Source organism: Ixodes scapularis, unplaced genomic scaffold, assembly GCF_016920785.2.
Source record: "Ixodes scapularis isolate PalLabHiFi unplaced genomic scaffold, ASM1692078v2 PGA_scaffold7__128_contigs__length_106722199, whole genome shotgun sequence".
Lineage (NCBI taxonomy): Eukaryota > Metazoa > Arthropoda > Arachnida > Ixodida > Ixodidae > Ixodes > Ixodes scapularis.
The window spans coordinates 45,651,580-45,671,129 of NW_024609882.1; positions in this window are offsets into that span (position 1 = coordinate 45,651,580).

Here is a 19,550-nt window from a genome sequence, read left to right on the forward strand (position 1 = left end):
CTCCTAATTCAAACTGATGGTCGCTACGTAGATATGATGGGGTTACTCGGTTAACGTTTTTCTTGTGAGTAAAATATAAGTCCTGTATTCGGGCGATCAAAAAAAAGAATTCTTGGAAGTTGAGTGCCCCTTTAGAGAGACGTGGCGCCACCTCTCAATAACTACGTCAAAGAGGATCCCTCGCCTCAACCAATACCATGCAGAAGGGAATGCTTGCGTGTTTCCTCCCCGAACGTCATCGTAGATCTGCGTAGCACCGCGCCGGTTGCGTCAGCATCGTCACCAGCACGTCTTGTAGCATCTGACGACGCGCGACGCTAGCACGCGGTAACACCGAGATGGGAGTGCCTGCCGTTTTGCGGTGTCTCTTGTGAAGCTTCTGCGTTCTTACCACTCGGCGCGCGTCGGAGATTGACTAAAGATGACCTATAATGAGCAGGTCACGTGTTCTACGTGGCATTGGCTTAAAACAGTCGTCTAAGTCGGAGGCAATCTTAGAAAATGTAAACTATGTTCTAACTTCTTACACGGACATCAGTAGCCACTAGCCACCTGCAACTAGAAGTCACTTTTAAAATACACAGTTAATAGAAAGTGTACCATTCTTCATGCAGGTGCCTTTTTTGTGCTCGTTTACTGATCAGCAGCTCACTTTCACCCAATCCATGCATTTTACCGAAGGAAGCCGTGAGCGACGATAAACATTCGCTATTTAAAATAATGTAGCAATGCGAAGCGTAAGCTCTGCTTCTTTCACATGGGTTTCGATGACGTCAGTACGCCAAACTCTTATTGGTTGAATGAAAAAAGGGGTGGGTACATTTTAAACATATTTAGCATTTAGGTCTATCCAATATCCTTTCGATCAAAGCCAATCAGATCTCTGCGTCGTTCTGACGTCGCCGTAAATCCTTCGCAAGATGCAGACCACCTGCTCTCCGCATAACAACTTAGCATATTCCTTTTTACAGGTATATACATTGAGATTATAAAAGCATTAAGATGGCCTACCCGAATGTATTTGTTCGTATAACTATTCAAACAATGCCGCCTTAGCAGAGGTGGTGGAGGGAGCGTCGATGGTAGTTCAGGGTAGAAACACTTCAACCCTTGTAGGCTTGAAACCAATATTATGAATTTTCAAATGTCTGACGAGGCGCCCGCCAGACTTGAAAGGTTTCTACTCTGAACCTATAGAAAGGGTGCCCTCCCCCCCCCCCCCCCCCCGCCCAATCATTAACAATGGGGGGGGGGGGCACCAAAGGAAAAAGAGGTCTTTATGCAGATTGACGAGCCCTGGATAAACCTACAAGGGAAACAACGAGAACGTGCTCATTAAAAATATCAAAATTAATAATAATTTTTAAATAAATTATTCAGACGATGTACGCTTTTATAGAATGTTGAGTGTAGCAGGTTTTCTTTAGTGAGATAACATAATTTTTTAGGGACGCTAGGTGATTTAGTAGTTCAGACACTGTATATTAAACTCATTGATCGCCAAAGTTAGCGCGCCAGTTAGGAATATAACATGAATGTATATATATATATATATCTGAAGAGTTGGATGTACTGAATTGTGGAAAAGAAGGCCATCCAGATTTAGAAAGATTTCAAGTTTACCTTTTATAACAGACTGACATATTAATATTAAGCGCTGGGAATACCTTTTTATACAGAGGTTATAGGCTTTTAGCTCACTTCTAAAACAAATAAACGATGCAGAAATTAAAAGAACAATAGCTAATTCTCGGAAGCATACCCTTAAATTAGTTAAACCAGTTATTCCCCAGTCTAAATTCCAGTAGCATAAGCTCTGATAGAAAACTGATTCATAACTGGGGAGATCTATACTTCTTTGTAAAATGTTTTTTTTTGTATTTAGCTCTTAGGCCTAACAGTTTTTAAAGTGTAATACGAACGTATGCAATGTGCTTATTTCAAGACTAGTTGTAAAAAAATTAAACGGAGTTTTTTTATGTGATCTTCAAAGTGGATATAGTCAGGGCCCTATTTTAGGGGAACGTATAAGTTCAGTTGAGTTCTTGAATGTAGCTATAATAGTAGTTTTTTCTTACTCCAAGCTTTTATTTGGAACACTGTTCGTTTTGTTAATAAGTTGTTCACTGTTCGTATCGAAAATAATTATATTTGTATCGTCTGTATAACTGACAATTTCGAAACTAGAGTCAAAAGTAATAATTACGTTTGTACAGAAACGTGGAACTAAAATGCTTCACAGGAAGAGTATTCTAAACCAACTCTGGCGAGTGCCCGTTTTTTTTTTTAACCCATATAGGTCATTTTATTGTATAACTATATGAGTTTTCCCACTTGGACAAATTTGGCATGAAAAAGCATTGTGTGTCTCCCTCATGGTATTGGATTACCTTCACACGACTTCAGCGTTCTGAGGCTTTGGCGGCTCTCGGTGGCATTGGCTACAAGTTAAAACACGACGCGGCCAAATTTTTTGATGCCAGCAAAAGATACCGAACGCTCTTGTACCCGGCCCTGTGTACAAGCCTGCAAGGGCAAGGGCCTTCCGACCCGGTGATTTCTCCTCATATCACAGTTCAGCTTCCGAAGTGCCATGAGGACTTTGTGTAATAAAGGCACATGGCAGAGTTTTGAATAAACGATACATCTGAGATGTTGTATGTTCTACCGCGTGCACACTATGATTTCGATCTTACTTTAGACGGTCCACAAACATCGGCTTCTCCACCTTTCGCGTTGGGATCTATTACGTGGTGCCCGTATATGGTACATTCATTACTCAAGGGTATCAATACATTAAACCTCTGGAGTGAAAGTTCAAAAAAATAAAAACTGGTTTTGCCTATGCAAAAATTACCGCTAAGCCTATTTTTTTCGTTCAAAATCATAAAAAAAAAGAATTGTTTCGGGATATTCTATTATTTATTACGAGTGACAAAATCTGTAAAATGGAAACCAAATACAATCGGCTTCCTTATTCTTCACTTCATTTAACCCTAAAAGCGCCAAAGTGACAAAAATAATTTTAAGTGTGAATGCAAAGTATAAAAAGTCGTAGTTTTTTTTAACATCAGGATGATACATAGAAAGGTGGTCGAACAATTGGATTTTTTGTTATTTCTTCAAGTGGGCCAATCTTTTAAAAATTTTAGTGAAAGCTTCCACCACCTTCGGGCACCTCTGTAGTAAATCTTAGCGCGTTGCGGTAAGAACCCGGTTTATGTGGACCGTCGAAAGTGGGATCGAAGCGCTAGTGCACAGGTTGTATACTAGATCATGTTTGTGCTCTTGGAGAACAAAACAAAACGATTCAGCAATCATCTTTTTTAAGGAAACACATGTCAGCTTTCGGAGGCCTCCACCGGGCACAGGTTGGCCACGAGTACTCCGTCGGCGTTGAAGTTCAACTACGGCGGAAAGAAGTGAGAGGTGAGGTGCCGTCTTGCCATAAAGCAAATGTTGTGAAGGTTCGCTTCCATTTCCGGAAAGCGCCGTGAGATGGCGCAACATGTAAAGTAGCATCTTAACCGGTATTTTGGGGCCCGTGAGTGCCACTCGAGGAACCTCCCTCCCTTATTTGTGAACGCGTTTTCGCAAGGCCACTCGACGCGCTTCCGCGCCATCCCGATGGTACTTAAACCGACTTTGCCTACTGCCAAGAAATGCAGAAAGCTCGAAAAAAAAAAAAAAAAAAAACTTTTGGCGTCTTGATTTGCCTTGTTTATACACGTCTTTCTTCTTCTATCACGGGCGTGACCCCTGTTCAGTCAGCGAGCACTCCAGTTTCAGCAGCAAGCTAATGCAGTACACACAACTTAGGTGTCGAGTATCGCCTCTGTTTTTGTTCGTTTTGAATCGCGTCTCTTGTTTTTACGGAAGCAAATAACGCTGACATTAAAATTCAGGCATCAAATCCGGCAGACACAAGAAACGAATTTGCGGCGCTCACATTCGAGTAGTACACCGTTTTCTCTCCATTCACTCGAAGGAAAAGAACATATTAAGGCTTCGTCGTTGCTTCTAAGAGAGTTCTTTTTTCTTTTTTTCTTTTTTTGCGACTCTTGACAATTGTCGAGATGTCACTTCCACAAAGCCGTCGGAAATGAACTGCAAACTTGAAAATTGCTTTTCCAAGGACCGATGACAATAGAAGACGTGACAAAATTCCTGAAAGGAGTTGGGCTGCTGTATTACAAATTTGATCTTGGAAACCTCACAGCTTTTGGGAAATCCGTTACCATGCCTTGAGGTCACGCTGCTCATAAATACGGACGAGACGTATTGCATCTTCACCAAAACACGTTGTGACTCAGCTGCCGATAACAAAATACGAAATGGAGTTCGGACGAACGACGAGGATTACTCAAGATCTACTCTTCGCCTTTTATGTGATCATGTTAGACGAAGCTACGATCAGGAGTTTCGATTTTGGCCAGTGCGAGAGCAGAAACGATATCTGATTTGGGTTCCATAGAGCGAGACGACATATTTTTAGCAGATGGTACGTCTGCTGGTGGGAGCAAAGGTACGAGTTGTTTGTACTACGAAGTATTATTGAAATATGAATATTAGACAAGGAAACTCCCTCCCGTATTTTGTTATACTCCGTTGACATTAAGAACAACCGCAGAAGATGCTATCACCGGGAAAGCCAATTAAGCACCGCAAAAAGTGCATCGTCATGACGCTCGTCATCTTTATAAACCAGGTAGAGGGGCTTAGGCCGATAAACTGGCAGCTGAAAGGGACCACCCGGACGCCGCCATGTTGCAAATATTTGACCATTAGGCAAGTAGCCTTAAAGCGCTACGTCTAGAGTTTAATCAAATACCGCGCAAAAATAATTGCTCATTGCTCTTTAATAACAGTACCGACATAGGTATTGTTTCGTTTAAGTCCAAAATGTGCTTTTACGACAAATCTCGGGCGCTTCGAAATGCGTCCGCAAGATGCCATCAGCCGCGTTGGTGTATACTTGGGTTCTTATTGGAGCTAGAGACTGATCCATGCGGCTTACAGTTTTGGAACAAAATAGTTTATCATGTTTTTTTACACCGACGGCAATACGAATCTCGGCTCAGTTTTGGGCGAAACCCTCAGGATTTGGTAGGTCACGTGTCTAGGGGTCAAAATTGTACAACATAGCGGTACCCAAGTTTGGCTCCCTTTTGCTTGGTGAACGTGATAACAGTTTATCGCTCTAAGCACCCCTACCTCATGGTCTGTACGTGTTTGCCATGACAGGCGAAACATATCGGGTACCGAAGGAACAGCGCAGAATCACTGTGGCTCAGCCGGGATAGCAAACGGAGTATAGGCTTGTTGATCTCGCCCTTAAGTTCTCGTTGTTTTTTTTTAGGAGGGGAGGAGGGGGGAGGGCGAGGTCGTCCGTGCGACGCGATCATGTACTGGCTGCACCGAGAATAAGGCGGCATTGCAGCGTTCGATTATGCACGAGTCACGATTATTTCCAAGCGTTTGTTGGCACTTGTTTAAGCGCGGTAACAGATCATCTGAAATAAGAAAAAAAGATAAAATAGACAAATTAAAAAAGCAGCTTGCGCTTTTGTGGTCCTATCAAAACGATACGTATGTTTTTAAAATTTATATCCCACAATAAAATTATTACAGCTTAGCGTCCACGAGTTACGTGAACAAACCTTATGGCGCACAAGCCAAACACGACCTAGAAATATTCCACATTGCTCGCAAGAGGCGCTGTTGTTTCCAATTGTTGAGCTAGTTATAATTATTTTGATATCTTTCTTATCCAATGTATTTTCACTTACATATTGCGCTACTATATGATAAAGTTGTGTATATCCGAACAGACGACAATATTCACGACTGACTTTCATCAAATATTTTGTAAAAAAAAAACTGTCAGTATATCACAAATGTCTTGCTTCTATATTGAAATCAACACTTACTTTCACGCACTGACCTCAGCAGGTGGCTGCCCTCTTTTTAAAAGACGTCATCATCTCTGCTCTGCAAATTAAGGATGCGTTTAGTTTTTTAGGTACTTGGAGCGGTTTGGTCACAAAACGGCCAGACTCATCATGTCTCAAAAATTATTAATCTAAAATGTTTCTTGTGAATGCTCTTTGCTGGGCAGACAGAACAGTGGACTGTTTCATAGTAGAAAAGGCGGGAGCCGATAATTGAATAACATGCAGTTCAATCTACAGAAAGTTTCCGAGGAGGATAACCGGGTTTTTGGGCCGGGTAAATAAACTATTGAACGCAGAAAGCTTAAACTTCTTGAGAATGCGACGCTATTGGTTTCAAATTTTTTTATGACTCGACATCCATCTAGGCCTTCATATCGTAAAACGAGACATGACAATGTGCGCCCCAGTAGCATCAATTTCACTGGGGGAAAAAACACTTTTCAGCAAGAAAACTTTATTGGTTCCTTTCTTGCCGACAAGGTTTTTTTCACAGAAATAAATGTTACAGGTGCCCAGTCTCATTTCTTGTTTTGACGATATTAGGCTTAAGTGAACGTGTGCTCATAAAGAAATTTCGTTTTTCGCACTATTCTTTTGAGCCAGGTAGCGTCATGTTCTCAAAATTTGCGCGTTCTGTCACAACAGCTTCTGGCACATTCTCCCTGAGATTGAGCGTTCTGAAATGCATAGTTAATTTACCCGGGACCAAAAACACGGTTCGTTTTTCTCAGGAACTCCTTCTACATTCCCTTTCACTTGCAACCTCTACTTTCAATTTATAGGAATCAATAAAATTTAACATAACATTTCGCAAGTTGTAGAATCATACAAAAATTTACTCACAAATCCTACAGTTTCATACAAAGAATAAACAGCAAAACCATAGAGAAAAATAACAAAGTCTAAAAAAAGGGTTACGTTATGCATTTCGAGTAAAGTATCTCCGACCAACTTCCTCCTGCCTTTTGGCTCAAGACATTCACCTCGTATCTCATATGCAACCCGCGGAATCGCTTACGAAGCGCGCAGTTCCCACTTAAAAAATCTCGTTTCACTGGTTCTCAATATGGCAGTTTTCATTTCTTATTCTCCTGCAAAAACAAGAGAAACCATCCGACTCCTCTAAACACCGAAACTTAAAACTAATAATTTAACTAATAATAACAAAAATCTACCTCAAATCGACGCCATTCTAGGACATCTCTCCGAGGCGCGAAATATTAACGCCAACGCCACCCCCGTCGCTGCCGCCAACCTCGTACCAGGTTTTCCATTATATACAGGACCTTAAATCACGTCCTCTGTCCAATTACGGTCCTGGCCCGAAGAACATACAGTCTCTCGTTATCAAGGGTCTCCCGTAGTGCGGCGCCAGTATTCAGAGCCTTTTTGCCTTATGTGTCGTTATTTCTATGCCTACACGAAACGAGGTCTAGGCCTAACGCGGCGCACGATAACAGCCGTTTCGGGAGGGGAAAATGGCGTCGCCGAGGTTTTACGACCTCGTTTATCGGAACATTGCCTCCTCTTGGTGGCTCCCAAGACGAACAAGGGGAGAGAAAGGGGAAAGCGGTCGGTTTGAAGCCCAGGTTAGAACGCTCTCCAGGACGCAGCTATGAACCGCGAGATTCGGGCTATAGGTCAACCCGATGCGCCTGCTTTCGGAGCGAAAACGCGTTCTGAATTCGAGTTAACTGCAATAACGCGGATTAGCCCGATAGAGCTTTCTGTTGGCTCCTGAAAAACGCGAGACTTCTTACCAGTAATTCTTCTCAACGTCGTTGATTACTGCGTTTTTATGCTGAACGTGCTTAGGGCTAGGTTTGCACAGAAACGTTTCAAAAGTGTACAAAGCAAAGGTGTAGCGCGAAACATAGGCCCAATGGCACAGTTGATTGTAGTTATATTTGTTTTGGCGGTTTTTTATTTCAACCTACGTAACCGAATGCAGGTTGTATATGTTGATATGCCCCAGTAAAATACTTTCAATAAAACGATGCGTGTTGTAGTTATGATAGCATGTCCGGCGAAACTTGATGTAATAATATTTCACACTAGTTTCTTCATCCTAATTATACAATTTCGTGCCCAATTGATCACAAAAAATGTGGTGGCGAGGTATCCGTACAACTAGTGTCGTCACTAATAATAAACCTTTAACTGCATTTAGTGTGTCAACGAATGGATATGAAGTTCTAGCATTGATTTAAGGAGTGTAGTATTTTTGCCGTTGTCTAATGAAAATTTGGCCAATTTATTTCTGCTTTTGTAAGGAATTCTTGATTTTGTATGTGTCAGCAAATACATATTGTATGTAAGTTGTGAGTTTAATAAGTATTTATATTATATCTGGTTCTCACGCTGAATTTATCTATTTTTTTGGATCAAGTGATTGTAAAAATTAAATTACAGTCCAAACGGTGTCACAGGTATATTATCTACTATCATTTAACTTTTCATAAAAAATAGTGACAATTAACTTGGATATTCCGGTGTAATATTAAGTGACATCAGCAACCATTTCCCCATTTTTATTTATCGGAAACACTCGTCATAACACATCCAAGCAAGAGAGAGAGAGAGAGAAGTGCTGAGAAGAAAGGAAGCCTGCACTCTAAAAAAAAAAGGTGTCAAGGGAGAGTAAGTGCCCTAACTTACTCTCCTTTAACTCTATCTGCATGGAAGTTACTCTTTCCCGACCGCTTCTTTCGATGATACTCTCCCTTAACCCTCCCTCGACCTCGAGAGTAACTGTAACGAGAGTTAGTTTCTCCTCGCGATATCACGGGCTGTCGATAGATGGCGCCGCTATGGGTTCGGCGCAAGTTCGACGCTATTCGGCGCAGGTATTTTTTTTCGTTTTCTCGGGGGAAACCTTTTTTTCCTATCCGCTTTTCTTTTTTTCTTTTTTTTTCTTCTTCTTTTTTCTTTTTTTTTTTTTGGGGGGGGGGGGGGGGGGGAGATGGGCAAGGATGTTTTAATAAATGAGTTGGTACAGCCTGCCTTGACGGGTTTATATTTCAGTATTTATTAACTTAATTATTACCTCCGGCAGGAAGATCATTTGAGCGGGGGACACTCCTTTATCCAAGCAATAGGCAATTAATGTTTTTGCTACACAGATATATTAAACAATAAACATATAGATCAGTGTGTAAACGGGTGTATGAGCGGATGCTGACGCGCGTGTGCGATTATGTTTCGTTACTTAAGTGCCTAGGGTTGTTATGTAGCCCAGGGATGTTTTGGGGGCATTGTTATATTTTTGGGGGGTCGTTTCAAGTTACTGCTGAGCCCGACCTCACTGATCGTAGGAACAGGTATATGTATAAAAAAAGTATTTTTTTCACATTCGCATTAAAAGCAAGCAAAGAGGAAAACCTCCCTCCGTGACGGAAGAGGTCGGCTTCGCGCGGTCTATTGTATACGCCACGTGACGACCATTTCATGAAACGTCGTCCTAAACACGGCGTTCGTTTCGAAGCCATGTATAGGTTCAAAAAACCTATACATGGCGGCAAGCCAGGTTTATGGTACGTGAGGGGCTCCCTTATTTTCACCGCCGTGGAGAAAATAAGCGACGGAGCCAGAGCGTTTGGAAAAGTTGTTGGCGATGATTTCCAAACTTGTTATGCGGTCTTTGCTTTGAGTCATTAAATAAACCTGGCTTGACTACTACTTTTTTTCAATCTTTACATCTTACTTTCCGATGCTCGGGAGTCGGGCAGTCTTCTGCTCGGTTCAAGAAAAGCTCTGGGGGGTTAAACCTTTTAACTGTGCACAGGTTGCTACATCCATAACTGTTTTAACCTCGCTCTCCGAAGCTCCCTTGACAGGAAGGTTTTCGATATAAGGGAACATTCAAGACCGCTGCTCTTTTCCGCTGTTCATCAAACAGTTCGTAATGGACAACTGAAGCACCATGTAGCATTCCGGATATCAATATTTGTGGTGCGGATCTGACGGGCTTTAAATATAGATACATTAGTGTGGATTACAAAAGTCTTATTTCGCTGTCCAACAGAGCCACATTTAAACTGCCATTGACGGGTTCACTTTACGTTCAGTTGATTCTACACAGCAAGCGATAGCTCAATTATTTGGGGGAGAACGTAGACTGCTCTATGTCGCCCTACGATATGTTAAAAAGTATGCTAAGCTTCTTATGTTCAATGTCCCCGAGGTACGAAACACGGACGACAGAAGCTCAGTTAAAATGAATGAGCGAAAATGTCTATATGTTCTGTAACTAGCGGTGGCTTCCTCCATCTAGCATGGCCTTTGAAAAAGCCTGTGTCTAGAGTGCCGTGGTACTCTTGCGAAGCGTTCAAGTGCCCACGTCCGATGGCACTGTAAGCACGCATTGGAGTGCCGTCCGAATGCCCTAAATGGGCTGTACAGAAGACGTGGGTCAGCGCGTCCCGAGAAGCATAGCCTGCCGCATCCGTGAGCTAAAGAAATCCGATTCACAAAACATTTTTCACCATCAAAGTGCTTCGGAAGTGAGGGAAGTGTCGCAAGTGGAAATTTAGAGGACCCAGAGGAAATTAGAGAGTAAATAAATTTAGAGGAATTTAGAAGATAAATAAATCTGTCTTTTAGAGACAGCCAAATTTACTTATAAGCTTGGTCTTGGTACCAATCCAGCCAGCTGAAAGTCATGATGTGGAAAGATTGTGAACTTTAATTTGGTCTCCTGTGTTTGTTAGTTACCGAATCGACAACAAACCAGCACCGACCAACCAGCTCTTTTACGACGCAAATATTTTCACGAAAAAACTTAAAAAAAAAAAATCTTCGAAAAAACAAATAAATAAACATAAAAAAGATAGTGTGGAATGGGCATGCTGCGGACACTAAAGTTCGTTAATATTTTTCTCTTACTTTTTTTTTTTTTGTATGAAGCATTAGTGCAAGCTGGGTGCAAGGTGCGCAAGGAACGGGCGAGGCGCCCATTGAGTCCGGATTCCCTGGATTACCGCCTTCGGAAGCACACGCTGTCCTGAGTTGCCACACCTTTAGTCATGGATCGGGACTTTATCCCCTGTAAGCTGACAGCGCGGTGGAAACTACGTGCTTGTTATTGTTAGACCGTTTGACTGTCAGTCTCGCACCACGTGATCACCCCTTCTCCGCATGCACACGCGAGGCGAGCGAAATCAAGCGATAGGAGTCAGGCCACTGAATGGTTGGCTAACGCTTAGCTTCACCGCATTGTCAACTTAGAGATGAACGAAATAAGAGCTCACCTCTACAATCAATTTCCGGCCTGTTATCGCCTGACATCACTTTCTGCGCGCGAAACCTCCAACCTTGAAAGCAACAAGATCGTTTTGCCCACGAGCAAGCTTCCCGGAACTTTAGAACGGATGCCTTGCGAACGATGGGGCCTAGGAAGAGTAGCGCTGCCATATATTTTTTTTTTTTTTTAATTCTGTTTTTGATTTTACGAACGGTTTCGGAATATATGACCGAATACCGTTTTGGCATCTCCACAGAACTAAGATTTAGTGACACTATGAATGTGTCATTGATAGTAGGTATTCCATGCGTAATTATGCATGGAAATATAGGAATTATTTAGGAATATAGGATGTAGGAATTAATTAATATATTTATAAAAGTATCTGTTTCACATTTTTTCTCAAGAAGGTCTTTCTCGCGCGCTTCATGGGTAACAACACAATCATTTAAGTACTGACGTGTGCACTTATATGGCAGAATTTTTTTTTATACAAAAGAACTTTACGTTAATTTACCTTAATTACTTTTCTCGATTAAATTTTCCCTATAATAAGGGACGTGCTTAAATGCATATGTGCTTCTGTGCAACCCTGCTGTCATTGCTGCCAAAAAAAAAAAAAATCTTTTTGATAGGACAGGTTAGCAGTGCTTATATTATAAATTTGAAATAAACACCCGTGCCAAAATCACCGGTGCATTTCCAATGAGAGGGGCCGCCATCCCGTGCTCGCCTGGCGTATAAATGATCAGTGACTCGTCATTCGTAATCTATAGATAGTATTTCGGATGAAAACATTATTTCAAAGCAAATGAGGGCGAAATTACAGTCGATGTGCCATAGTGAATCGTTAATTAAACAAGAGTCCCACCTACACCAAATCTATGACGTTGCGCTTAGGCGGTGGTGCAGCCTGTTGAACGGAGCATGGCCGAACGCTTCACACTTCGGAAAATGGGTACATGCAGCGCGTCGTGCGCGGAGCTCTTGTGTGCAAACGCGTGCTTGTTTACACGCAATGAGTTGGTGTACACTCGATTCAAAGGTCAAACTGTTCGTGAGAGATTATTCGGCGTGAGGTCGGTCTGCCTTTCAAGATTTGCGACACTGGTTCACGCTGTACATGAGACATGAGTAGCTATACTCTGTTTCATACTTAGCGTGCAACGCTGTGAAAGCTACTGGCGCGAGCGCGTGGCTTCATCTATGGTTTTGTTTGAGCGAGAACGCGTGCAAATGATCAACGAGATCAAGCCCCACGCTCGCGCAAGTAGCTCTGACAGCGTTGCACGCTAAGTATGAAACAGAGTATAGTGCAGCACGACCGCTAACCTGAGGTCGTTAACGTGCATCACGCGCTATACTTAGTTTCACCTCCGAATGAACCGCAGATGCTGTTTCAGTGCTTGTGCACCCGCGAGCGCTCGTGTGCCCGCCGAGGCGTCATCCAAAACAATTAGCTCGCGCTTTTAGCACGTGTGACCAACAATGGTCCATGCTGAGTTGAGACGAAGTATTCCTGGTGTTCATAGCACGTTCTACAGAATGAGCTTGCGCTCCTCGTGCTCCTAGCTCCAACCAGCCAGCGACACGCGCGGGCTAGCGCGTAAACCTCCCTTTGAAACAAAAATTTCTAGCGCAAGCGGTCATTCCGCGAAAACACCTCGGAAGGCTGCACTTTCGTACCGGTAGCCTTCGCTGTTTAAGGACAAGCCTCGGGCACGTGCAGCATTCGCGCGGAAATATATGTTGGTGGTGTTGTAGTATTTTGAAGTGCAGGAGAAAAGCTGGAAGCCACCCGCATCTATTTCACAAGCAGAGTGCTCGCGAAAGTAGCGTAAGTGCTTTTAACGTAAGCTACCACTTTTAGAAACAGATTGTAATTGTGCGAATAATCTTCTTTCTTTTTTTCCCAAAAAATTTATTTGTGATAGGAGTGATCTCCGAGAATACGGGTCACCAGTGGTACCTGTATAGTGCCATATTGGCGTGATATTTGAGTGCTGTGTTCTTGATGGATCGTGTTCCTTCTTATTATTCCTGTTTTTTTTTTTCTTTTTGCAATTTGAGAACTGGACTTTTATGTAGTCGGACGCTGTGTTTCTCTACCTGTGACAATTTGATAGTTTATGTACGAAATTAATCCCTAAAATAATGCCCTCTGCATACCGTAGGTATTTTATAAATAAATAGAACAAATAAATATCCGCGGGAAGGGTGCGCTAATAACTGATTGAATAATTTTCGATTAGTCTTTCATAGGTTGGCACTTTACGACAGTTAATCATTCAAATATTAAGCTGAGATCTGTTTTTGTAGTGAAGGCAACGTGGAAACCGTTCGCGAGTTTTAGAGATTCGAAGAGCTATATCGCTGTAAAACGCCAAACACTATCCAATGTACTTTTTTTTTTTTTTTTTTTCGGACATGTTGGTTTGAATATATTTACTGTGGCGGATGCTTTCAACGCGTGAGCTCTTGTTTAGTGGGGACATTCCTTCAGTAGTGCACCCGCTCTCTCTTGCCTCGGTATTACGCAAATCATATGATTAATAACCCCTCCAACTAGCAATCCGGAAAATGGGTTTTATCGACGTGTTTTATCCGCTATGGCAATCCGTTTGTTGGAGGATGCTTCATCGACAAAATCGACTCGTCGGCACCCTGTGCTGTCCCATCGACTGTTTCATTAAAACGAGCGTTGTATCGTTTCATAACATAGCTTGCTTTGTGGTAGCATTTATGGGCGAGCCCTGCGCACTTTACGCGCCCGTAACGGTCCGCCGGTCGGTCGTTTGTAACCATACAACAGATTGGAGCCACCACGTAACCACAGTGGAAATAGCGCTCCATATAATAGTCACAAGGTCACGTGACTATAATCCATGCGGGCGATGTAAACATCCTCACTGATGAATCCATGAATCCCGAACAAGAGCTCTGCCGGACAAAAGCTTTTATGACCTGTACTAAACCTCAGCACATTTTTTCCAGAGACCCGGATAAAAGTACATCATTTTACGACTACACATGAGCAAAGGGTGCATGAAGAATTTTTTTTATTTCATTGCCGATCTTGATATGAGGACCGTATGTTTGTTTCTGGGGCCGAAAACTGCGATCAGAAATGTCTCGATATGGGCTCATCGGCGCCGCCAAATGGGGCTGCCGATGTCCGCGTCAATGCCTCGCAGTTCTGTCGCGGCCAAATGCATGGGATCTTTCGCTCCAGATTATTATGTTGACTCTATGACCTCGAGAGAAAAGCCTCGTACTCTAACTACGGGTTTATGGACTCCATTTCGTGTCCAGTGAAGAACCCCGGTGCGATTGACAGGACAAGAACATATTCTGAAACGTGGTTATACAAGGACGGCTCTATGACTTTACGGCACTACTGCTGCCACAATAACACGCCGAATGCCTCCAACATGGCACCAAGGCACTGATAGCAGACGATAACGTTGTTTTTGATTCAGAGTTTAGCCGGAAATAACGTCAACTGCAAAACGCAAAAAAAAAAAACAAAAAAAAAAAAAAAAACGAGCACAAAGAAGTATGAGTGCACACTCGGAGCGCTACTGGCTACTGCATTTTATTTGGAAAACACGCACATATATACACACATCATTATACCTCACCCCAAATGAATCTGATTTTCTTGTTTGATGAAACGAGTGACGACGCACTGATGCAACCGTCATCCTTCTTTACACTGATTTTGAATGCCTCGAAAATTTTACCCTCTGTTTTCGGTACCTACTTGCCCGGAATAGGTATTTTATCTAGGAAGAAATCATACGAACGCTTATCACAGTGGACTGCCAAGTTCCACAAGGGAGACCGCTTTACAGAAAGTTCGTGCCCTGTGTACGATCTGGTGGTGCACGAAAGCACCCAATGTCAAAAGCCCGTGCCAAATGCCCCACGACTGACACCTCACCCTTTAGCCCCGCCTTTAAAAGGCTAGCTTGATCAGAAGCCCATGACGCGAATCCCGAGATCACATGGCCGGGTCCTCACCGTGACGGCGGAGCATTCTGCTTTTAATTAAGAGACAGCAAGTGTGCACGCGAGCGTGTGTAACGTAATCATGCCGTCATTTGTAGGCCCTCAACGTATTAGCTTAAAGGGGCGGTGCAACAATTTGCGGACTTTGGCTAATTAATTGCGGGAATTGATCCCGGCCACATATGAAACGGAGGACCGAAAACCATTGTTTCCTACTTGCCCTAGTTTTCATTAAAAAAAATGAAAAAAATTGATATCTCTGGCACCCCTCAACTCAACATTGAAGCGGAACCAGCTTCGCCTGTGACGTCATTCGGAGTGGCGTTGGTTTCCGGTTGGGTTCTTCTGGCTTCCGTTTCCCCAGCGCTCGCCGGCTCGCCAGGCTCGCTGCTCTCCCGCCGATTCCCGACCAACATGGCGGCATGGGCGGACGGCCTGAGCGACGTCGAGCGCAAGATGCTTGCGACGCGGCGGGCAGTCGAAGTCGAAGTCGAGGTCGAGGTCGAGACACCAGGAACAATAACGATACCACGATACTACGGACCACGACCAACGCGCTCCGTCGAGCGAGGGAAAGACAAAACGTCCGGGTTGCTCGTGTAGCCGCCGTAGGCGCCTTGGGGCGTCGACGGATGACGGCGACGGCAGGTTTGGTTGACTTGCGGTAGATGGCGCCACAAATAATTCATACCCTTTTAGAGGCAATATTAGGCTTTTGAAGCGTTTCTGCATGCCTAAACAACAAGATGTTTTAAACTTAACCTTAAATCAAGCTTACAATTGCCTAACGCTATTACTTACAAAAAACACTCCGAATGACGTCGCACCACAGGTTCCATTTGCGGCCACGATGTGGCCGCAGGTTGGGAGAAAGAGCGTTTTTTATTTTGCGATTACGCAGCGAAATAGAGGTATTTTGGGGTATGGTGGCACTTTTTCTCTTACTTATGCCGAAGTAAACAATATAAAAAATACAAGTTGCACATTCGTTCAGTGTTAAAATAATTGCACCGCCCCTTTAAGACATGGAACAATGCTGGTTGAAGCTCGCACAGGGATTCTGCACGAGAGGCTATAATGCTACACCCGTACGATCGCCCACATGTGGTTGGTATTTTAGACTACCGATCTGGCGCAATCCACATGTTTGCGTGCATGTTTTTTTTTTTTTTTTTTTTTTTTTTTTGTGCGCATGTTTTGCTGTTTTGTTTATTTTTGAGCTTCGCTGGTGCTCCAAGGCAACGCGAAAGTGGCTGACAATTTTCTTGAAAATCATATTGCCTCTTTTTTATTCGTTGGGAGACATTTGATTTATCATTCTCTTTTTAATGTTGACATTAGACTTCAGGCTGAGTTCGGAGCGTCGTGTCTGCCAGACTCCTTTTGTCTTCTTGCTAGAGCTGTCATGTCTAAGCAATCTCTACCACATTGGTTTTTTGGATATCCGGCAAGCAGATACCAGCAGAGACAAACGAAAGAATTCGAGCGCCCTTCCCCCGCACGGCGGGGGGGGGGGGGGGGGGGGGGGGGGAAGGGGGGGGGGGGGGGGTGAAGGAAGGCGCACGCACCGACGGCCTCGAAACGGAATGCTTACAAGGTCGCTCGGCCTGGTGCAAGACCTCTATCTTTCCCTGGGAAAGGGCGAGAGAGGGTGATGAGAGGACAGTTCCCCACCCGTTTTCCCCACACTGCCCTACACCATTACCAATATCTCCAAATCTCTTTGTAAGCGGACTCGGCGTCCTTGAGGCGGAACTCCCTTCATTTAGCTGATAGTGCCGGGCGAGCTAAGCGCCCACCGGACCAGTTACCACCTGCCCCGCTCTCTGCGCGTGGTTACAGGAGGGAGCGTGATCACGTGATTATGGACAGACGTGCGATTAGTTCACCGGGCACCCCTTAGCTTCCTCTACACTTTCAGCTTAGGAGTGACGGAGCCCAACCCGCAAGACACACACGCTCTAAAAAAAAAAAGAAAAAAAAAGAAGAGAAGAAGGCGTTGAAGCGGCGCGCAGCAAAACGCCGTCGAGGCGAGATCGGCGAGATCTCTTTGCTCTGGCGGCATTTCGCCATCGGAGCGGCGGAGGGAGACGAAAGCCGGTGCACTCAGCTCGCGGACGAACACGTCCGTCACGTGATGTTTACTTGCCGCACCATCGACAACGCTGCGTGCGCTCGCTCGCGCGGGAACCACCACAGGCGGTCCGGATGACAGCTCTTCCATAACTTCGCTCTTGCCGCTATCACCTGTCACCATTCAACCGCACTTAAAAGGTAAGTAGATCATTTTCGCATGCGCCTTTTAGAGGTATCGAAGTGCAGAAGGAATGAAAGACGCGTAACTTAACGCGATAGCGCGTGTTGTGTCAGGAAACGCGCTCAACCTTGTTGCTTCCGCTTTCCCCACTCAGTCGCACGAGGTCAACGTTTCCTCGCATCAGACTCGACTCGATTGACGTGTGCAGGACAAGGGCTCATTGCCATGGGAGTTTGGTTTGTTCTGGTTTCTTCCGAACACTTCCTGTTCGTACCTTTTCGCTTTCCGGCGCCGTAAGAACAGAAGAAATCAAAAACATTGAACTGCGCTCGTTGAATAATTGTAATGGGCGCTCTCGTGTGCTGAAATTTAAGAGAGCATGTCATCTTTTCTTTAGTCGATATATATATATATATATATATATATATATATATATATATATATATATATATATATATATATATATATATATATATATATATATTTAAAAAAAAGTTTTTGTCTTAGGCAGTGGTGTGTTCGTTTCACATCGCGCATCCCCGCTCCGCGAGTGCGGTCACCGGACGGCCATGTTACATGTCGAAAAATTGCCTATTTGGAGCGTTGCGGATGCTGGCGGCAGCGTGCTGAAGATACGTGTTCTACTCGTTCGCCGGTATTCGCCGAAGAAGTTATTTAAAACCCTGTGTAAGCCGTGAGACTTGCCGTTGAGAACACGTGAAAAGTTTTACGGAAGCGCAGTGCCGAAGGGAAAAGACGCAACTCGTCGAGATCAAGTTTACCGCGGCGTGATCAAAGCTTCCTTGGCACGCCGAAGCGCTGCGTCCCTCTGCCTTCGCGCGCTCGGATACCGATCAAGAATCGGCGCCGCGGCAAAGTTTTGAAGGTGTGTCGCGCGTATATGTCATTGCATCATATATCGGGCACGGAGTTCTGGGTCGTCCAGCTGTTCCGGCGAGTTGCTATGAATAAAGGGGGAAAACAATATGGGGACGGTTGCTCTTATGCACTATTAACCATGGCTAATAACCAAGTTCCATATCTGCTCTAATGAATCACATGGCAGCAAAATAGAGCAACGCTGCGGAGCAAGTTTGGTTTTTGAAGGCAAACCTACAAGACAGCGAGAATTAAAATTTTTGAAGCGCGACCCATACGGTCGTGTGCAGTCCCTTGGCCAATCCCAATTAGGCGAGTCGCGCTCAAACGTCAAGTGCAATAAAGTAGGTTTATAATGCGTCAGCACTGATCATTATAAACCTACTGAGGAGCTGTTGTGCACAATATTCTGTAAACCGTCTAACGACGAAAAAAAGACGTGCTGAGTGCGACACAATTTGTGCGAACAAGTGATCGCTGGTTTTTCCAGTTTTTCTCTTTGAAACCAAGGGATGTCATCCAAGTTATTATTGCTACGGAAAGAGATCATATAATGTAAGCAAAAACATTTTGTGTTCGCTAATACTATTTGGAAGTAAAATGTGCCGATGTCGTGTTCGCGCTAACAATGTCGTGATGTGTACCTTCCTCTCCTCGTTCGTTGCCACTGGACACTGGATCAAGCTCTTTCTGGACCGCTAGTGCCGGAAGTTACAAATACAGCCGTCAGAGTAAAGTAAAACGCTGCTCCAGAAGCACATATGGCTTTATGTACATTGCACTCGCAAAGCACATTTACACATTGATTCCTGATAGTTATCTGAGCATGGGAAGGCACAGAGACAGCACTTTTTTGGGCCAGGGAAGCTTTGATCACGCCGCTAGACCGGTGAAACTTGCTTTCGACCAGTTATGCCTTTTTCCTGTGGCACTCTGCTGCCGTAAAAATGTCCACGTTTTCTCAACGGCAAGTTTCACGGCTTACACAGGGTTTTAAAGAACTTCTTTGGCAAATGACGACAAACAAGTAGAAAACGTCTTCAGCTCGCTGCTGCCAGCCTCCGCCACGTTCCAAAAACAATTTTTCGACGTGCAACATGGTTGTTCGGTGGCCGCACTCGCGCTGCAGCGAGGAAGTGGGGATGCGTGATCCGGCAATTGTCATAGAGACCAGTGGTTCGTTCGTTTCGCGGTAGGCCTACCGAGG